Source organism: Rana temporaria, chromosome 4 (genome assembly GCF_905171775.1).
Source record: "Rana temporaria chromosome 4, aRanTem1.1, whole genome shotgun sequence".
Taxonomy (NCBI): Eukaryota; Metazoa; Chordata; class Amphibia; order Anura; family Ranidae; genus Rana; species Rana temporaria.
Window position 1 is genome coordinate 279,692,608 of NC_053492.1, and position 20,098 is coordinate 279,712,705.

Here is a 20,098-nt window from a genome sequence, read left to right on the forward strand (position 1 = left end):
CTGGAGTATGCTGTCCAGTTCTAGGCACCAGTCCTCAGGAAGGATGTACTAGAAATGGAGCGAGTACAAAGAATGGCAGCTAATAAAGGGTCTGGAGGCTGTTAGTTATGAGGAAAGGTTGTGAGCACTGAACTTATTGCCTGCTTTGAGAGCGGCTTTTCTTTTTCTTTTCGCTGATACTGAACTTATTCTCTCTGGAGAAGAGACACTTGAGAGGGGATATGATTTAAATTTACAAATACCGTGCTGGTGTCCCCACAATAGGGATAAAACTTTTTTGTGGGAGGGAGTTTAACAAGACACGTGGCCACTCATTAAAGTTAGAAGAAAAGAGGTTTGATCTTGAACTACGTAGAGGTTTCTTTACTGTAATAGCGGCAAGGATGTGGAATTCCTCTCCACAGGCGGTGGTATCAGCGGGGGGCATCGATGGTTTCAAAAAACTATTAGATAAGCACCTGAACGACTACAACATACAGGATATACAATGTAATACTGACATATAACCACACACATAGGTTAGACTTGTGTCTTTTTTCAACCTCACCTACTATGTATTCTGTTGCTAGGAGGCAGGAAGTTACTGTATTGCCTAGTGAATTTCGAAGCTACAGTAGGTGTTTGTGATATTGTGCTTTTAGCACGACAGCGTCGCGCTGATACTCGGCGACACGGTGCCGAGATCTCGCCGACATCTTGCACTCACTGGAATAGTGACAGCACATCCCAGCAAGCGCGTCATAGAAGCGACGGGAGATCCGACTTGGATTCCCGCCAATTCTACACGTGTGCGGCGTTTGTTATGAATCCTGAAGGGGAAGTCCCCGCCGGATTTTAAATAAAAATCCGGCATGGGTCCCCCCTCAGGAGCATACCGGGCCCTTAGGTCTGTTATGGGTTGTAAGGAGAGCCCCCCTACGCCGAAAAAACGGCGTAGGGGGTCCCCCTACAATCCATACCAGACCCGTATCCAAAGCACGCTACCCGGCCAGCCAGGAAGGGAGTGGGGACGAGCGAGCGCCCCCCCCCTCCTGAGCCGTACCAGGCTGCATGCCCTCAACATGGGGGGGTTGGGTGCTCTGGGGCAGGGGGGCGCACTGCGGCCCCCCCACCTCAGAGCACCCTGTCCCCATGTTGATGAGGACAGGGCCCCTTCCCGACAACCCTGGCCGTTGGTTGTCGGGGTATGCGGGCGGGAGGCTTATCGGAATCTGGGAGCCCCCTTTAATAAGGGGGCCCCCAGATACCGGCCCCCCACCCTAAGTGAATGAGTATGGGGTACATCGTACCCCTACCCATTCACCTGCAAGAAAAGTGGTAAAAACACAAATAAACCACACAGTGTATTAAAATATTTTATTTTTCTGCTCCGGAGGCCGCCCCCTGTCTTCTTTATTAGCTCTTTTACCAGGGGGGGCTTCTTCTTTGACGTCTTCGGGTGGGTGGGGGCCGCCGTCTGGTTCTCTTCCACCGCCGGGGGGGTGGCTTTTAAAAAAGCCCCCACCCCCCCGGCGGGTTTCCTCCGGCGTCTTCGGCGGGGCTCTTCTTCTTCCGCTATCCCGACGGGTCTTCTCCGCTATCCGGGGGGTCTCGCCGCTCTCCGCTGTTGACTCGTCGCACCCCGGTTCTTCGTCTCGCAGTCCGGTCCCTTCTTCCGTGCTGTACGTCTTCTTCCGCGCTGTGACGTCATGTTCTTCACTTCTCTTCTTCTCCCGATGTTGACTCGCCGGTCCTCCTCGCTGAAATGACGGATGCGCGCCTTGCATCGGACCTATATAGGCCTCACAGTCCCATCATGCTCTGTACCTACCCACGTGGTAGGTATCACATGGGTAGGTACAGAGCATGATGGGACTGTGAGGCCTATATAGGTCCGATGCAAGGCGCGCATCCGTCATTTCAGCGAGGAGGACCGGCGAGTCAACATCGGGAGAAGAAGAGAAGTGAAGAACATGACGTCACAGCGCGGAAGAAGACGTACAGCACGGAAGAAGGGACCGGACTGCGAGACGAAGAACCGGGGTGCGACGAGTCAACAGCGGAGAGCGGCGAGACCCCCCGGATAGCGGAGAAGACCCGTCGGGATAGCGGAAGAAGAAGAGCCCCACCGAAGACGCCGGAGGAAACCCGCCGGGGGGGTGGGGGCTTTTTTAAAAGCCACCCCCCCCCGGCGGTGGAAGAGAACCAGACGGCGGCCCCCACCCACCCGAAGACGTCAAAGAAGAAGCCCCCCCTGGTAAAAGAGCTAATAAAGAAGACAGGGGGCGGCCTCCGGAGCAGAAAAATAAAATATTTTAATACACTGTGTGGTTTATTTGTGTTTTTACCACTTTTCTTGCAGGTGAATGGGTAGGGGTACGATGTACCCCATACTCATTCACTTAGGGTGGGGGGCCAGTATCTGGGGGCCCCCTTATTAAAGGGGGCTCCCAGATTCCGATAAGCCTCCCGCCCGCATACCCCGACAACCAACGGCCAGGGTTGTCGGGAAGGGGCCCTGTCCTCATCAACATGGGGACAGGGTGCTCTGAGGTGGGGGGGCCGCAGTGCGCCCCCCTGCCCCAGAGCACCCAACCCCCCCATGTTGAGGGCATGCAGCCTGGTACGGCTCAGGAGGGGGGGGGGGGCGCTCGCTCGTCCCCACTCCCTTCCTGGCTGGCCGGGTAGCGTGCTTTGGATACGGGTCTGGTATGGATTGTAGGGGGACCCCCTACGCCGTTTTTTCGGCGTAGGGGGGCTCTCCTTACAACCCATAACAGACCTAAGGGCCCGGTATGCTCCTGAGGGGGGACCCATGCCGGATTTTTATTTAAAATCCGGCGGGGACTTCCCCCTCAGGATTCATAACAAATGCCGCACACGTGTAGAATTGGCGGGAATCCAAGTCGGATCTCCCGTCGCTTCTATGACGGCTCTGTCTCCATCGCGGCAAGCCAGCTCGGCGCTGGCTCCCGTGATGGGGCTCGTAGGTGGTCAATCTCGCCGAGAAAGAGAGCGAGATTGACACAAAATCGGGTTCACCTACTGTAGGACGCAGGAGGCTATTCCAGACTACTAAATTCTGTAGCTAGGACACAGGCTGTTGTACTTATTGCTGCTCAGTGTATTCTGTTGCTAGAACACAGGAGGCTATTGCTGCTCATTGTATTCTGTAGCCAAGATGCAGGAAGCTATTGCAGCCTAATGAATTCTGAAGCTAGGAGTAGGGTGCCCACGTGTCCCGGATTGCCTGGGATTATCCCGTAATTTACATCTTTGTCCCCGTTCCCCGGGCACCTTCATTCCGGGACAAAACAGTGTCCCGGAATGAAACTGACACTGGGAACATTCAGGAATGAATGGGACAGGGGGCGGAACCAAGCCGCCATAGCGATGGCCCTGGCTCCGCCTCCACTTCCTCCACCTACTCCTGTTCACTGGTTGCTATAGCCGCTTATTAGCCGTTATTCTGTAATTTGTGTCCGAAATTCAATTTGGATTCGTACGAAATATGAATTTTCGTTAGATTCATTAACTTTTCGTAAAATTACGAACATTCATTATGATGAATTTAAAAAGAAAACCCAGGAAGTCAGCAGTGTTGCTGACTTCCTGGGTTTGCTTTTTAAATTCATCATAACGAATGTTCGTAATCGTTACAAAAAGTTAACGAACCTAACGAAAATTCGTGTTCAAACCAAATAGAATTTTGGACACGAATTACGAACTAATGGGCTACAAACAAACCTAGGAACTCAGCACAGAACAGGGATGGTGGGAGCCCCTCATAATGAGCACAGCACAGGGATGGTGGGAGTCCCTCATAATGAGCACAGCACAGGGATGGTGGGAGCCCCTCATAATGAGCACAGCAGGGGTACAGCCCCAGGAGGAAGTCAGCACAGCACAGGGATGGTGGGAGCCCCTCATAATGAGCACAGCACAGGGATGGTGGGAGCCCCTCATAATGAGCACAGCAGGGGTACAGCCCCAGGAGGAAGTCAGCACAGCACAGGGATGGTGGGAGCCCCTCATAATGAGCACAGCAGGGGCACAGCCCCAGAAGGAAGTCAGCACAGGGATGGTGGGAGCCCCTCATAATGAGCACAGCACAGTAATGGGTGGAGCCCCTCATAATGAGCACAGCACAGGGATGGTGGGAGTCCCTCATAATGAGCACAGCACAGGGATGGTGGGAGCCCCTCATAATGAGCACAGCAGGGGTACAGCCCCAGGAGGAAGTCAGCACAGCACAGGAATAGTGGGAGCTCCTCATAATGAGCACAGCAGGGGCACAGCCCCAGGAGGAAGTCAACACAGCACAAGGATGGTGGGAGCCCCTCTAAATGAGCACAGCACAGTAATGGGTGGAGCCCCTCATAATGAGCACAGCACAGGGATGGTGGGAGCCCATCATAATGAGCACAGCAGGGGTACAGCCCCAGGAGGAAGTCAGCACAGAACAAGGGTGGTGGGAGCCCCTCATAATGAGCACATCAGGGGCACAGCCCCAGAAGGAAGTCAGCACAGGGATGGTGGGAGCCCCTCATAATGAGCACAGCACAGTAATGGGTGGAGCCCCTCATAATGAGCACAGCAGGGGCACAGCCCCAGGAGGAAGTCAACACAGCACAAGGATGGTGGGAGCCCCTCTAAATGAGCACAGCACAGTAATGGGTGGAGCCCCTCATAATGAGCACAGCACAGGAATGGTGGGAGCCCATCATAATGAGCACAGCAGGGGTACAGCCCCAGGAGGAAGTCAGCACAGAACAGGGGTGGTGGGAGCCCCTCATAATGAGCACAGCAGGGGCACAACCCCAGGAGAAAGTCAGCACAGCACAGGGATGGTGGGAGCCCCTCATAATGAGCACAGCAGGGGTACAGCTCCAGGAGGAAGTCAGCACAGCACATGGATGGTGGGAGCCCCTCATAATGATCACAGCACAGGGATGGTGGGGGCCCCTCATAATGAGCACAGCAGGGGTACAGCCCCAGGAGGAAGTCAGCCCCTCATAATGAGCACAGCACAGGAATGGTGGGAGCCCCTCATGATGAGCACAGCAGGGGCACAGCCCCAGAGGGAGGCAGCACAGCACAGGGATTGTGGGAGCCAATCATAATGAGCACAGCCCCAGAAGGAAGTCAGCACAGCACAGGGATGGTGGGAGCCCCGCATAATGGGTTGACGACTGCTATATTCAGAAAGATATTGTAGCCCGGGCCGTTAGTTCGTATTTCGTAATTCATGTACGAAATTCAATTTGGATTAAATACAAATTTTTATCAATATGGCAGTCGTCGACTCATTATGCTCATTATGATGGGCTCCCACCATACCTGTGCTGTGCTGACTTCCTGGGTTTGTACCCTTGCTGTGCTCATTATGAGGGGCTCCCACCATCCCTGTGCTGTGCTGACTTCCTCCTGGGGCTGTACCTCTGCTGTGCTCATTATGAGGGGCTCCCACCATCCCTGTGCTGTGCTGACTTCCTCCTGGGGCTGTACCTCTGCTGTGCTCATTATGATGGGCTCCCACCATACCTGTGCTGTGCTGACTTCCTCCTGGGGCTGTACCTCTGCTGTGCTCATTATGAGGGGCTCCCACCATCCCTGTGCTGTGCTGACTTCCTCCTGGGGCTGTACCCCCTGCTGTGCTCATTATGAGGGGCTCCCACCATCCCTGTGCTGTACGGACTTCCTGGGTTTGCTTTTTAAATTCATCATAACGAATGTTCATAATTGTTCCAAAAAGTTACCAAACCTTTGACGAAAATTCGTATTTACTCAAAATAGAATTTCGGACACAAATTACGAAATTCGAACAAACGGCAACAGCCCGGGCTACAATACCTTTTCCACATCTCAATATGGCAGTCGTCGACTCATTAAGAGGGGCTCCCTCCATCCCTGTGCTGTGCTGACTTCCTCCTGGGGCTGTGCCCCTGCTGTGCTCATAAGGGGGCTCCCACCATCCCTGTGCTGTGCTCATTATGAGGGGCTCCCACCATCCCTGTGCTGACTTCCTCCTGAGACTGTACCCCTGCTGTGCTTATTATGAGGGATTCCCACTACCCCTGTGCTGTGCTGACTTCCTCCTGGGGCTGTGCCCCTGCTGTGCTCATTATGAGGGGCTCCCACCATCCCTGTGCTGTGCTGACTTCCTCCTGGGACTGTACCCCTGCTGTGCTTATTATGAGGGATTCCCACCACCCCTGTGCTGTGCTGACTTCCTCCTGGGGCTGTGCCCCTGCTGTGCTCATTATGAGGGGCTCCCACCATCCCTGTGATGTGCTCAGTATGAGGGGCTCCCACCATCCTGTGGCCTGTGCTGTGCTGACTTCCTCCTGGGGCTGTGCCCCTGCTGTGCTCATTATGAGGGGCTCCCATCATCCCTGTGCTGTGCTCATTATGCGGGGCTCCCACCATCCCTGTGCTGTGCTCATTTAGTGGGGCTCCCACCATCCTTGTGCTGTGCTGACTTCCTCCTGGGGCTGTGCCCCTGCTGTGCTCATTATGAGGGGCTCCCATCATCCCTGTGCTGTGCTCATTATGCGGGGCTCCCACCATCCCTGTGCTGTGCTCATTTAGTGGGGCTCCCACCATCCTTGTGCTGTGCTGACTTCCTCCTGGGGCTGTGCCCCTGCTGTGCTCATTATGAGGGGCTCCCACTATTCCTGTGCTGACTTCCTGGGTTTTAACTTCATCATAACGAATAATCGTAATTATTATAACAATAATAAAACTATATTAACCACTTCAGATCCGCGCTATAGACAAAAGACGTCCGCGAAAAACTGTGTTGGCCGTGTCCCTTGGACACAGCCAATCACAGATCGTGCTGAATTGCCAATCACAGCGGCCATTCAGCATTCGATCTAGCCGTCCAATGGGAGATGATCTCAAATGTAAACATATGAGATCATCTCTCATCGCCGGCTTTCTCTCCTCACACACAGACCGCGTGTGAGGAGAGAGTGAGTTACAGAGCGATTACAGTGAGTGAAAAACACATAAATCACATAAATCAGTGCCCACAGTCCCTGCCAGTGCCACCAGCCAGTGCCACCAGCCAGTGCAATCAGCCAGTGCTACCTGCCAGTGCCACCTGCCCCTGCCATCAGTGCCACCTGCCCCTGCCACCTGCTTGTGCCATCTGCCATCAGTGCAATCTGCCATCAGTGCTACCTGCCAGTGCAATCTGCCATCAGTGCCACCTGCCAGTGCAATCTGCCATCAGTGCCATCTGCCTGTGCCATCTGCCTGTGCCATCTGCCCGTGCCATCTGCCTGTGCCATCTGCCTGTGCCATCTGCCCGTGCCATCTGCCTGTGCCATCTGCCTGTTCCATCTGCCTGTGCCATCTGCCTGTGCCATCTGCCCGTGCCACCTGCCCGTGCCACCTACCCGTGCCATCTACCCGTGCCATTTGCCGTCAGTGACACCTGTCAGTGTCATCTACAACAATGGCTAAACGATCTTTTTCACTCGGGGAGGCGTACGAAATTATTGCGGCCGATGGGAGCAACGGGGAGCTCCCCGATTCGGATTCCTCCGCAAATTCAGACGCTGAATCTGACGTTGACTACGAGCCAGTAGTTAGCAGTGGAACAGAGACATCCAAGGAGGAGGGGGAGGAGGAAGAGGAGGAAGAGGAGGAAGAAGAGGAAGAAGAGGAGGAGGAGGGTCCGCCTGTCAGACGAAGGCGTATTGCTGAGGAGGCAGGCCATCCACCAGCACCGTGGTGCCATCCACCAGCACCCGTGTTTCATCCATCAGAACCGCAGCACCTCGTCAAGCAAGGTCACGTACCAGTAGGTCCCATGCCAGCCTTCCCTATTCCCTTCAGAACCCCTTGTGGCTTCCTCCTAATTCAGGAGAAGCCAACATTCCCCCTTTCACGGCCCAGCCAGGAGTCCAAGTGGACACAGAAAATGTTGCCCCGATCGATTTTTTCAATCTAATTTTTACAGACGACATGCTTGCCTCAATTGTTTCCCAGTCCAATCTCTATGCCGAACAATTTATTTCCAGTCACCCCACGTCCTATTATGCCCGTCCCTGCGAGTGGAGACCCGTAACAGTGGAGGAATTCAAAAAAATTTTGGGCCTCGTATTTTGTATGGGACTAAACTATAAAAACGAAGTATGATCATATTGGTCAAAACGCCCCATCTATCACATGCCCGTCTTTTCCTCAAAAATGCCCAGGTCCAGATATCAAATGATCATGCGATTCCTACATTACAGTGACAATACCCAGTGCCCTCCCCGAGATGACCCAAATTTTGACAAACTTTATAAAATTCGGCCACTACTTAATTATTTTTCCCAAATTTTCCCCCAGTTGTTTACCCCGGACCAAAACATATGTGTTGACGAGTCACTTGTAAAGTTTTCTGGCAGGCTCGGCATAAAGCAATTTATTCCCTCCAAAAGGGCCCGCTATGGGGTGAAACTCTATAAATTATGCGACCGAGCCACCGGATATACGTATGCCTTCAACGTATACGAAGGAAAGGACAGCCAGCTACACCCCCCTAATTGTCCAGACTACATTGGGACCAGCGGGAAAATAGTTTGGCAACTCCTAAACCCACTAATGGAGAAAGGATACCATTTGTATGTGGACAATTTTTATTCAAGTTTGCCCCTGTTCCGAAACCTCTATAGAAAAAAGACACCCGCATGCGGTACCGTACGGTCGAACCGGAAGGGCTTTCCTCAAAGCCTTGTCACCAAAAAATTAAAAAAAGGGTAGACGGCGAGTTTACGGAATGAGGAAGTTCTGGCCGTGAAATGGAGGGACAAAAGGGATGTGTACGTTCTTTCTACCATCCACAAAAACACATTTGTTACCATCAGGAGGAGGAATGGGCAAATCCGGAAACCAAAATGCATTCAAGATTACAATAAGTTCATGGGGGGTGTCGACTTGAACGACCAGATGCTGGAACCGTACCTTTCCACAAGAAGATCATACCAGTGGTACAAGAAAGTTTCTATTTACCGTATTTATCGGCGTATAACGCGCACCGGCGTATAACGCGCACCCTAATTTTAAGAGGCAAGTTTCAGGAAAAAAACTTTTCAACAGCCCCTTTTATATTCCAAAGCCCCCCTGCACATTACACAGACCAAAGACCCCCCCTGCACATTACACAGACCAAAGACCCCCCCTGCACATTACACAGACCAAATACCCCCCCTGCACATTACAGACCAAAGACCCCCCCTGCACATTACAGACCAAAGACCCCCCCTGCACATTACAGACCAAAGACCCCCCCCTGCACATTACAGACCAAAGACCCCCCCTGCACATTACACAGACCAAAGACCCCCCCTGCACATTACACAGACCCCCCTGCACATTACAGACCAAAGCTCCCCCCCCCCTCGCACATTACACATAGATATGAGCATATTAAACATCGATCTCAGCACTTTACACGATTTTAGCACATTACAGGTTTTCAGCACACAGATCCTGTCCCATCAAGGTGGCACACTTGTTTTCAAATTGCCTGCACTGCTTCCGCCTGGGACTTCAGGCGAGTGCTGTATGGGTGGGGGGGGGATAGTCTGCCCTCCTACCTGCTTCTCTTGTCCCCAGCATGAGCCGCTCCGCTCCACTCACCCAGCTTCGGCGTCAGCAGTCTTCTATACTCCCCGCACGTCGGATCGGGTCTCCCGTTCCAAGACAGCGCCGGATCGGGTCACCACGAGTCCCCACGGGTCCCCGCGAAGCTGATCAGAGATCCCCCGCTCAAACCACACAGTCTCCTCCTCCTCCTCTCCTCCTCCAATCTGAAAGCTACAGTCGGAGGGGGAGGAGGAGCAAAAAGATGAGAGAAAGGACTCGCTGTGAGATAGGACGGCCGGCACGACACCCCCGCCCAATCCCCGCCCCCCCCCCCCCCCCCCCCCCATTGGCAAAAGAACATGTTATCGGCGTATAACGCGCACCCCCGATTTCCCCTTGATTTTAAGGGGAAAAAAGTGCGCGTTATACGCCGATAAATACGGTACTTATTCAATTTGGCCATGTACAATACTTATGTAATCTATCGGAAATCCACTCGAAGACCCAAATCCTACCTTTACTACCAGGAGGAAATCACCACTGCCCTTTTATACCCCAGCAACCCACCAGCAAACATTCGTTCCGATGTGGTAAGCCGTCTTTACGAGCGCCACTTCCCAGATAGAGTCCCTCCCAGACCAACAGGCCAAAAACGTCAAAAGAAATGCTGGGTGTGCTCCAAAGGAGGAGTGAGAAGAGACACCATTTATTATTGTGCCCAATGCCCTTCCCAACCAGGCCTCTGCGTAGTTGACTGTTTCCGCATTTACCATTCCTCACTAAATTATTAGTCCCTTCCTGCCATTTACCTTCACACCCCTTATACCTCTGCTTATGACCCTGGCTTGTTATTTGACCACGATTCTGCCTACCAATTTGGTTTATACCTCTGCCTGATCTGGAACTGACCCTGGACTGTTATTTGACCACGCTTATGCCTACCGATTCTGTTTATACCTCTGCCTGATCTGGAACTGACCTTGGACTGTTTGACCATTCTTTTTGCCTGCCTCTTGAACTGATCTTTTACCCTGCCAGTGGACTAGTGGGATTCATAGCACAGGGGTCTCACATATGTGAGGGGCTCCAGAATTGTTTTTCTGGATGAAGAAAACTATTGTTTGTTTTCTCATTCTAGATTAGGGTCTGGTTGCCCGGAGGCTTCAAAGAGATTTGGGTGGGAGAAGCCTCTACCCCTGTCCCCATTCTGTCCTGAACGAGGCCCTACTTCTGCCTGCTGCCTGTAGGACCTATGCCATCATGCCTGTGGTGACTATGGACAATATCCCTGCCTGTTGCCTGGACAATTGCATTTTCTTTTGCTGACCAAGTCCCTGCCTGCTGCCTGGACCAGTGCTATCGTCCCGTGGACAACTGCGCTACTAAAACCACAGGTACATTTTTTTGTTTACCCTTTGCTTAGCATAATGTATTTTGGGGTGTAATTCTTGTCATGTGCATGCTATGTGTCCCTAGAACACCTGTTGGTGTTCCTTGCATGTTGGGCCTCTGTAGGTGGTCAGGCTGTGAAAAAGTCCCACACATGTGGTATCGCCATACTCAGGAGGAGTAGCAGAATGTATTTTGGGGTGTAATTTTTGCTATGTACAGGCTATGTGTTGGCAATATCTTATAAATGGACAACTTTGCATAAAAAAATTGCGTTTTCATTTTTTTTCCACATTTTCCAAAAACGTTTGGAAAAAAATGAATCGTTCAAAAGACTCATTATGCCTCATAGATTATACGTTGGGGTGTTAGCTTTCCAAAATGGGGTCACTTTGTGGGCATTTCCATTGTCCAGGTGCTCCAGGGCCTTCAAAAGTGTAATATGTAGTCAACAAGTTAGATGTGTAATTTATGCTCCTAGAACACCTGATGGTGCTCCCTGCATATTGGGGCTCTGTATGTGGTCAGGCTGTGAAAAAGTCCCACACATGTGGTATCGCCATACTCAGGAGGAGTAGCAGAATGTATTTTGGGGTGTAATTTTTGCTATGTACAGGCTATGTGTTGGCAATATCTTATAAATGGACAACTTTGCATAAAAAAATTGTGTTTTCATTTTTTTTCCACATTTTCCAAAAACGTTTGGAAAAAAATGAATCGTTCAAAAGACTCATTATGCCTCATAGATTATACGTTGGGGTGTTAGCTTTCCAAAATGGGGTCACTTTGTGGGCATTTCCATTGTCCAGGTGCTCCAGGGCCTTCAAAAGTGTAATATGTAGTCAACAAGTTAGATGTGTAATTTATGCTCCTAGAACACCTGATGGTGCTCCCTGCATATTGGGGCTCTGTATGTGGTCAGGCTGTGAAAAAGTCCCACATATGTGGTATCGCCATACTCAGGAGGAGTAGCAGAATGTATTTTGGGGTGTCATTTGTGGTATACACATGCCATGTGAGAGAAATAACCTATTACAATGACAATTTTGTGAGGGGGAAAAAATAAATAAAAAAAATATTCATTTTGCAAAGAATTGTGGGAAAAAATTACAATATCAAAAACCTCATCATGCATCTTACTAAATACCTTGGAATGTCTACTTTCTAAAAAGGGGTCATTTGGGGGGTATTTGTACTTTCCTGGCGTGTTCAGGGCCCCAAGAAATGAGATAGGCACCGGTACAACAGGTGTGATCATTTTTTTATGATTTGCACCATAGCTTGTAGACTCTCTAACTTTCACAAAGAGCAAATAATATCCACTAATTTGGGTTATTTTTACCAAAGACATGTAGCAGTATAAATTGTGGCCAAAATTTATGAAGAAAAATTAATATTTTGCTAAATTTTAACTAAGAAAAATTCATTTTTTTTCTAAATTTTCCGCCTTTTTTCATTTATAGCGCAAAAAATAAAAAGTCCAGAGGTAATCAAATACCACCAAAAGAAAGCTCTATTTGTATGAAAAAAAGGACAAAAAATTCATTTGGATACAATGTTGTATGACTGAGTAATTAACATTCAAAGTGTGAGAGCGCTGAAAGCTGAAAATTGCTCCGGGAACGAAGGTGGTTTAAGTGCCCAGTAAGCAAGTGGTTAAAGAACATTCTAATTTTGTCTGATTCTGAATCTCCCATCGACTAACATCAGTCACATTTCGAAAATTCGGATCCAAAATTTGTCAACGAAATTTAGTATTTCGTAAAATTCTGAAGCGTATCAATTCGGATTTCGGATGCTTCCGAATGTATGAATTTTCGGAAATTCTTACGAATTTTCGATTCATACGAAACAAATCGCACATGTCTACTAGAAACCTGAGTGACAGTTCCCCAATTGTCTAGTGGCGGCGGGGGTGCAGGGCAGCGAAAGTGGAGCTAAAACAGCAGCAGCAGCATCCTGAAAACAGCAAACGGCGGCCCCGGTGAGCGGCACGAGACTGGCCAGAACATACAGCCCAGGAGGGAGGGGAGAAGACCTCACCGCCGGCCACCCTGACCTGAGCAGCAATGGGTGCAGCATCCCCCGGAAGAACTGCAGTAATTCAGGTACAGATAACATGGGGACAGACACCACAGGCTGTACCGGGCTTATGTCAGGGCTGTGGCAGGGAGAGAGCAAGCAGTAGTGAAATAGGGCAGCCATGAGGTGGGTGGTGTGCTCTGCTTTTCCTAACATTCACCTGGCATGGATTAATGGCTGTCACTCCTCAGGACTCTCTGCAGGGGGCACTCTGGAGGTACTATCTGTGTGCCTCCAGAGTCCTCCATTACTTCCTCCCCTTACTTTCTCCAGAGTGCCCCTTTACTTTCTCCAGAGTGCCCCTTAGTACAGTAGTACTAAAGGGGCACTCTGGAGGGAGATGGAAGGGGGCACTCTGGAGGAGGATGGAAGGCGCACTCCAGATGATGTAAGGAGGCACTAAGGGGGCACCCCGGAGGATGTAAGGGGGCTCTGACTAAGTTAGTACCACCAGAGTGCCCCCTTACAACCTCCAGGGTGCCCCCTTAGTGCCTCCAGAGTGTCCCCTTACATCCTTCAGAGTGCCCCACCACCATTGTGGTATTTGGCATTGCACTCCTCTTCCTCCTCTCAACACTAACTACCCGCCGCCATACACTCCGTACTCCTCTCCTGTACATATTACCCCCCGTCATACACTCCACTCTCTTCTCCTGTACATATTACCCACCTTCATACACTCCGCACTCCTCTCCTGTATATACTGTATTTATTGGCGTATAACACTCACTTTTTTACCCTGAAAATAGAGGGTAAACTGTGGCTGCGTGTTATACGCAGGGGGCTGTGGAAAGATTTTTTTCCTAAAACTTCCCTCTTAAAGTTAGGGTGCGCACTATACGCCTGTGCGTGTTATACGCCGATAAATACGGTACTACTCACCACCACACACTCTGCATTCCCTATTTAACTTTACCACTTTCTGCACTATATAAGTCATCGCAGACTCTCTTTAACAACACCCCCGTTAAGCCAATATTTAGCGCAATTTAAGACATGTCCACTATTCATCCCCACGCGCTTTGCGCGCCATATTGTTGTTCTTCTTGATGCCTAGGACCCACTTTTGATCTTGTACATGGCCCCGTTGATTTCATATGCCACTGCCCCAAAAATCGGCAAAAAATATGTAAAAAGTAATCTTTTTTTTTGGGGGGGAGGGGGGTGTCCCTGAATGGCAGTTTGGAAATGTGGTCACCCTAGCTAGGAGGCATGGGACTATTGCTAACAAACAAAATGGCCCCCATCTATACCTTGCATTCAGCCCTGCTCCGAGCACTGCAGGGAGAGGTCGCTGACATCAGCCCTACTCCGAGCACTGCCTAGGGAGGGGCCGCTGACATCAGCCCTACTCCGAGCACTGCAGAGGGAGAGGCCGCTGACATCAGCCCTACTCCGAGCACTGCAGAGGGACGAGTCGCTGGGAGGAGAAGTGGAGAGTTCCGGCGGGTCACAAGAGCATTCAGCGGCGCTGTAAATAGGGAATTTTCTACAATAATGTTACATAAAGACATACACTGGACATGATATAATCCTTTTACAGTGTGGATTACATAATTTTACAAGGACTATAACTAGGGCTTATGGGGTAGGGCTTATATTTCAGCCACCCTAGTAAATCGACATAGGTCTTATTTTCGGGGTAGGTCTTATTGTCAGGGAAACGCGGCACTATAGTGCTAGTGGTCAAGAACTTAATTGATATATATATATATATATATATATATATATTTTTTTTAATCCAAGTCATTGCCATTTCTAAAACAAAATCTATTTTCTCTTTATCCCTGCTTCTTTTGACAAAGAGTAGAAAGCGATAGTAAAAGTATTGGTATATTAGGTTCCAAACATTTTTTGTAATGCCCTGTACACACGATCAGGCTTTTTCCAGACCAAACTCACATCGGAATTCCAACGGAATTCCATCGAAGGAAAAGAGAACATGTTCTCTATGTAAACTGGAATATCCACCGAAAAAAGTCCGATGGGCATTTACACGGTCGGAATTTCCGATAGAAAAAGTCCATCTGACTTTTTTCATCGGAAATTCCGATCGTGTGTACGAGCCTTTAGAATAGTAAGTAAAGTCAATGCTCTAAATTATATTTTGTGTACCTGATTTGTTACTTTAATATCAGATTTAGTAGTCAAATATCATACTCCTTGTCTTCTATACAGATAAGAAGAGCATTTCTTATTTCCCAGTAAAATGTAAAAGACTGTAGCAGTATATGTATTGTGCTGCCTGGATTCATCCTTTAGACTAAAGGAATAAAGCAGCTCATTGTTCTTCCGGCCAGCCATGCCAACAATTGGATTACATTCAGAAACCTGCTCTAGCCCTATTATTTAATCACCAGCCATTCTCCTCTCGCTTAGCGTTGCCTCTAACGAGGGGAACGAACTCCAATAACCTCATCCGTTTGCATGCTAACTACTTTGCTTGGAAAAAATCATCGTTAGGCCCATGAGAGTTAATGAGCGATTGCTTTCAGCAATATAACTGTATTGTGAATCTTTTTCAAAACATAATTGCAATATTACTACATTTAATGTTCATTTTATATACTTCTTTATTTCACAGTGCTCAATTCAACATATTTCAGACCAATTTTTTTTTTTTACGAACACCACAGATAGGCAGATTAGTCACCACCCAATGTGATATCTTCCCATCCATATCACAGTGAGAATTTCTGTAGGGAAACAACATTTTTTTTTTAATCTTTGCTTGTGATTTACCCCCCCCCCCCCCCATTGGCATGTGCTCATTATCGTTTGCTTGTTAACCCATACATAGCTTAAATATTGCACAAGATGATTAAAATCTAGTTGCTGCACTAAAGGGCTAAACTACATGCTACAAGTTTAAACTCCTTGTTAGGAAATCATCCCAACTGAATACAATAAACACAAATGTTTTGACAATGAGGTAATAAGCAATGAGCCAATAAGAGGTTAAATTCCCTATTAACTTGAAGACCAGGACTTTTCTGGCACTTTTTGTTTACAAGTTTAAATACGTTTTTTTTTTTAAAAGAAAATTACTTATAACCCCCATACATTATATATATATATATATATATATATATATATATATATATATATATATATATATATATATATATATATATAATATATATTTAGCAAAGACCCTAGGGAATAAAATGGCGATTGTTGCAACTGTTTATGTCACATGGTATTTGCATACTGTTTTTTTAAACACATTTTTGTTGGGAAAAAATACTCTTCATTGAATTGAAAAAAAAAAACAAGACACGACCAATTTTTTTGTAAAATATGAAATATGATGTTGCTCCAAGTAAAGATACCTAGCTTTAAAATGCCCACGCTTGTGGAATGGCAGCAAACTACAGAACTTACTTTTTTTTTTACAGGTTATCTGTTTAGAGTTACAGAGGAGGTCTAGAGCTAGAATTATTACTCTAACGTTCGTGGCGATAACTCACATGTGTGGTATTAACACAGTTTACATATTCCTGCATGCTGCTGGCTCCCACTGCTGTCAATCAGATCCAATGACACGGCAGCAAAGGGCGGGGGCCCAGTCCTGCTCTTTGTGTCAGTAGACGCAGCAGTGGGACTCGTGAGTGCCCCACACGGGTGCCCCCATGGAAGCACCTCTCTGTGGGGGCACCTGATATAGAGGAGGGGCCAGGAGCGCTGCTGGGGGAGGAGAGGAGAATAGGGGCTGCACTGTGCAAAACCCTTTCATAAAGTACATATGGATCAATTCATAAAGATAACACCTTAGGATATATATATATATTTTTGTATTATTATTTTTTTAAGTGAAAGTTAATTGCAGTTGAGTCCAATGAAATGTGAAAATAACAATCACATGGCTGTAAAAAGGTACCTTAGACTAGTGTTAAACTAAAGTTTCAGTGCAGTTGATTGCCAGTGGGGAGGCTTTGTATAGTAGAATAAATATGCAATGTGTCTTCTGCAATAAAATACACTTGCCTGCCTGTTTGCATCACCCCCTGGCATGTAAACTGATCTGCACATGTGAAGCTCAGCTTACAGCAGCCGATCCAATCCCTGTGTGCTGGAATGACAGCTTCCGCCACATGCACAGGAGTAACGTCATCCTATGCTGGCCAATGAAAATGCTTGTAAACCAACACACAGGAGAAGATGCCTGTGCCAGTGAGGGACCGGACAGTTGGAGGAAAGGTAAATATAAACTGCCTTTAGTTCCGCTTTTAAAAATGTATCTTCTAGTATTGTACATATGTAAGATATGTTTTGTATTTTAAATTTAGTTTTACAACAGCATTTTATGTCTACAGAAAATAGAAGTGTAATGAGCAGGCTAGTGCAGACCCAAATTGCTTCCTTAAAGGGGTAGTAAGGGTTTGTTTTTTTATTTTCTAAATAGGTTCCTTTAAGCTAGTGCATTGTTGGTTCACTTACCTTTTCCTTCAATTTCCCTTCTAAATGTTTTTTTTCTCTGTCTGAATTTCTCACTTCCTGTTTCTCCTCAGTAAACTTCACACCATCATCCAAGCGGTGGAAAGTCAGTCAGAACAGCTTAAGCCTCGTACACACGATCAGTCCATCCGATGAGAACAGTCTGATGGACCGTTTTCATTGGTTAACCGATGAAGCTGACTGATGGTCCGTCGCACCTACACATCATCGGTTAAAAAAACGATCGTGTCAGAACGCGGTGACGTAAAACACAACGACGTGCTGAAAAAAACGAAGTTCAATGCTTCCAAGCATGCCTGGATTTTTAACCGATGGTCGTGCCTACTAACGATCGTTTTTTTCCCATCGGTTAGGAATCCATCAGTTAAATTTAAAGCAAGTTGGCACACACACGATCGGTTTTGACCGATGAAAATGGTCCATCGGACCGTTGTCCTTTGTTTAACCTATCGTGTGTACGAGGCCTTAGAGCCCATTCACACCTAGGCGTTTTGTCGCCTGTAGCGCGACGCTCACAAACGCCAGAGGGACCAAAATACCTGAAAGTCTATGGGGATGGTTCACATCTGAACGCTGATGCGCCTGACGCCCATCGACTGTAGCCAAAAAAAGTTCCGGACCCTTTTTTGTCACGCGTATCGGGCGGTTTGGGCGTATTTGAGCGTTTCCATTTCCCATAGAAAGTAATGGAAACGCTCGATTCAAGCGACTTGTGCGACAACGGGCGTTTGCTACGGGCGTTTCGTCGCTTTAATCAATAGAACTTGTCGCCCATGCAGAAGATTAAAAAAATCTACCAACATAGCAACAAGTGATGAAAAGATGATAGTTTTTCCTATTGGCTAAAATAAAAAACATCAAAGTACAAAAACGTCGGACAACGCTGTATGCAAACGCGCAAATAAGCATGAATACGCGCGAAAAAAACGCCGAACGACCGACGCTCAGGTGTGAATGCAGCCTTACTGAACAGCTTACTGAGGAGGAACAGGAAGTGAGAAATTCAATCAAAGAAAACAAAAAAAAAAAAAAATTTAGAAGGGAAATGGAAGGAAAAGGTAAGTGAACCAACAATGCACTAACTTAAAGGAACCAATTTAGGAAATAAAAAATGAACCTTTACGACCCCTTTAAACCCAGGAATGGATAGAGAGATAATAGCAGATAGGTAAAGTTATATACACCACAACATAAAGGGTTAAGGATATTTTTTTCTTCTTTACATATTTTAATATACTCTTAAACTCATTTCTTTACATCATGAAGACTACAACAATAATTTTAGGACAGAACTACAGCCAATAATAACAAAATAAAAATTAATATGCCATTACAAAATAACATAACCAGCTTTTGCTGAAATATTCACCCAAAAAAAGAAATACATTTTCCACTGCAATACTTCTTTTTGCCACTAGATGACCTCTGTCTGATGGCCAGCACCTTTCATCTTACTTCCTTTGAGACCAGGTCATCCTGGACCCACGCCAACTTGTGAGTAAATAGTGAAAAGTGAAGCTGCACAGTGATGAGCTCTTCTCTCTCTCGTTATGCTTTCTCTTCTTATCAACAGATGTACTGATTGGCTTCCTTGTGCTGCTACTTCCTCTCCCTCTTTAGCCCTGCTCTACAAGGACTGCTAGCTGATACCAGAACGAATTAAGGTACCCACAGCTCTAGCAATTTAAAAACACATTAAAATGACAAATCCCATTGCATTTAACCCCCACCCTGTAAAGGTTAAATGCTTGTTAACTCTAGGGCCGGGTACTCACGAACAAACATGTACCGTGAAAGCGGTCCGTCGGACCGTTTTCACCGTACATGTCTGCCAGAGGGCTTCTGTACGATGGTTGTACACACCATCGTACAGAAGTCCGCGCGTAAACAATACGCGGGGCGTGTCCGCGTCGTCGCCGCGACGATGACGCGGCGATGACGCGGAGACGTGGGCGGGCCTGCCATTTAAAGGCTTCCACGCATTCGTCGAAGTCATTCGACGCATGCGAGGGACGGCGGGCGCCTGGACATGTACGGTAGGTCTGTACTGACGACCGTACATGTCCGAGCGGGCAGGATTCCAGCGGACGGTTTTAAAACACGTCCACGAATATTTGCCCGCTGGGAAAAGGCCCGGCGGGCAAATGTTTGCTGGAATTCGGCCCGCTCGCGCCTACACACGACCAAACATGTATGCTGAAACTGGCCCGCGGACCAGTTTCAGCATACATGTTTGGTCGTGTGTACGGGGCCTAGGGGGTAGAGGAAGAGGCTGTGTTACTTACCTTACCCCTCCCTCTTGCAGGCTCCAGTGCTTTCCTCTTCTCTCTAATGCTTCAGGCTGTCGGTGGCCCCTTGATGTTGTGGCATACATTGGAGGACTATTGGTTTTGCATTGTATGTGGAGAAAGCAGACGTATAAACCTCTCCGGGAGGGCCTTTGAAGTGAAGGCTGCAGGGTCCAGCCACAAAGGAATAAGATAAGTATTACTCCTTAGACCTTATGGGAATTTAACCCTTGCAGTGGGTGTGAGTAGGGGGTAGAGTTGGGCTTTATGATGTTTTACCTATTACAGAGCTGCAAGAATTTGTGTCTTTTACATCT